Source organism: Ixodes scapularis, unplaced genomic scaffold, assembly GCF_016920785.2.
Source record: "Ixodes scapularis isolate PalLabHiFi unplaced genomic scaffold, ASM1692078v2 PGA_scaffold12__126_contigs__length_90152505, whole genome shotgun sequence".
In the NCBI taxonomy this organism is placed as follows: domain Eukaryota; kingdom Metazoa; phylum Arthropoda; class Arachnida; order Ixodida; family Ixodidae; genus Ixodes; species Ixodes scapularis.
The window spans coordinates 24,806,250-24,809,193 of record NW_024609838.1 but is presented as its reverse complement, the minus strand read 5'-3'; positions in this window follow the sequence as shown (position 1 = coordinate 24,809,193).

The following is a 2,944-nucleotide window of genomic DNA, read 5'->3' as shown; positions in this document are numbered from 1 at the left end:
TCACAAGCCATCCAGTCCAAGAGTACTTTGGAACAGCTGTGCAGTGTTTCCGCTGTCAGAAACATGGTCACATTGCCAAGTACTGCCGGGGACCGCAGCGGTGTAAAGTTTGCGCGGGATCGCATCACCATAAAGAATGCGGTTTAAAACAATCTCCTCTCTGTGCGAATTGCGCTGGACCCCATGCAGCGTCGTACGGAGGATGCCCAAGTAAGAAAACTGCGTCTCTGTCGAGGAAACAGGAGCTGCAAGAAGGAAGACCAGAAAACAGACGATCGCCTCCGCCCAATCCAAAGATGATTCGCACAACTCCAGTTCCAAGTCTTCAAGACCCATTGCACTTTCCCCACATACAAGGGGCGAAGGGAACGTACTCTACAGTTTTGACAAGCAACCCACTGAAAAGTCAAGTGCGTCAAAAAACCCAAGCTCCGGACGCACAGGAAACTCGACCAAAGCAGGCTGTCACTTCACTTATACCTGCACCTCGGAGAAAACGTGCGAGCAGAAACGACGGTGGTACGACTACGAGGAACATACAATCAGAAAATGACAGCTTGGAGAAGATCATCCTTCCACTTGTATTCGCTGCGTTAAAAGCAATCTTACGATCATTTCCGGACATTCGAAATGTACAAGAGGTACAAACTCTCCTAGCGATGGAACCTCTGATTACCCTTGCATCACGGGGATTCCAAACTCAACCTTATGAATAAGTCATATGAAACAACTGCCATATTTCAATGGAATGCAAACGGATTACGCTCAAAAAGCGGTGACTTCCGTCATTTCATTGCCCAATACCAATTTCCTATTTTGGCTCTCTCAGAGGCCAGAGTAAATGATGATTTTCGTCTTTCAAATTATGTAACATACAAATCACAGCGTTTAAATGGACTTAGCCGAGCCATGCTCTGTGTACGCAAGGACCTGCCCTCATCTCTAGTGGCCTCATCTGACGACTGCGACGCACCGGAGTATGTTACTTGCAAAGTTCTATTCGGGCGTGTGAGTGTGTGCTTGTCAAGCGTTTACATCGAACCTGGTGCCAGTGTATCGTTTTCTTCTGTTTTAAAAACCCTAAGGGAGCCCTATATTGTATGTGGTGACTTTAACGCCCACAACACAATATGGGGAAGTGATCACACGGATGCGAGAGGGCGTTCGATTGAAAACATTATGGACAAATTCGATATTACCCTACTTAACGACGGTTCACCAACATTCCTGAGAGGTCACGATTATTCGAGTTGCCTGGACTTGACTATGTGCTCACGTGAATTTGCGCCCGGCATAACCTGGAGAACGGATACTGAAACTAGGGGAAGTGATCACCTACCGATTCTCATGCATCACCCCAAACTTTTGCGCTCCAAAAATCGTCGACTAATTTCATACACAAACTGGAAGGCGTTTCGCCATTTCAACACGGCAAATATTAATCAAGTGGCAACAATTGACAACTTCGCAGAATGCGTCAGCAGCAACCTCAAAAGAGTGACCCGAAAACTTCCCGTTCCGCAAGGTCACACAGGTACAAACGGAGAATATGAACGGCTGCGCGCCATACGCCGCAGGTCAGAACGTCGATATAGAAGAACTGGAAGTCTTGAGTTTTATAAGGAAGCCCAACGCATCCACGGACTTATGCGCAGAGAATTACAAAAACTGGCTACAAAAAACTGGCGAGGAATGTGCGGAACATTGACTCCATTCACTCCGATACCCAAAGTATGGATAATTCTACGCAGCCTGCAGCTCCCTGTTATCCAGAAAACACCATTTCGCGCTTTGGCTGTTGCACGCGGTGTACTTGAAATGACCGTGGCCGACGAGTTTTGTAAATTGCTCTCAAAACCAGGAGAAGCGGCCAACAGCTCTGAGCACAAATTATCTTGCACTTATGCTGAAACCAGTTTCAAAAGGCACAGCTCAGAAGCTAATGTACAACTGGACAGCATGTATACCATGGGAGAAATGAAAACCGCACTTCGAACAACAAGAAAACGCACCGCCCCTGGTCCAGATGGTGTAACGTATGGAGCGCTCGCTAATCTTGGACCAACAGCAACAGACGTATTGTTGCAATTCTTCAATTGCATTTGGGAAGACGAAATTCTTCCTGAATGCTGGAAGATCGCACAAGTTGTTCCGATATTGAAGCCAGGAAAATCACCGTTGTCCGTGGAGTCTTTTCGTCCAGTCAGCCTCACCAGTTGTATAGGCAAGCTGATGGAAAAGCTTGTGAACGAAAGACTTCAATGGTGGCTTGAGGTCAACGACGTTCTTCCATACCAAATGACCGGATTCCGACGCCACCGCTGTACCATGGACAGTGTCATAGACCTAGTGACTTCTGTGGAACATGAAAAAACTCTGGGAAACGTCACCATCGCCATATTCTTAGATATCCGCCGTGCATTTGACACAGTAAGTCACATCCATGTGCTTGAAGGACTGCTAAATCTTGGGGTAAGTGGTAGAATGATTCGGTGGATCGCTAACTTTCTAAAAAATAGGAAAATCTTTGTCCTTACATTAGATGGAAAAAGCAAAGACCATGACATGCCTCATGGAGTCCCACAAGGCAGTGTCTTAAGTCCGACATTATTTAATGCCGTCATGTCCCAGCTCTCCAAATTGCTGCCATCGTGTCTCAACTTTTCCATATACGCGGATGACATCTGTATTTGGGCTTCGAGCTCTTCTATACAAATACTTCAAGCACAGTTGCAGAACGGCCTAGATATCATTGAAAAGTTTCTAAAAGAACGCGGAATAGATTTATCGGTAGAAAAATCTGTCGTTCTGCCGTTTACACGGAAACGTATAGAAGAATTTAAACTTGTTTCGCATGGTCGAAACCTTGAAATGGTTCGTGAACATCGATTTCTAGGAATAACACTTGACCAATCACTCACATGGACGAAACATGTAAATGCGC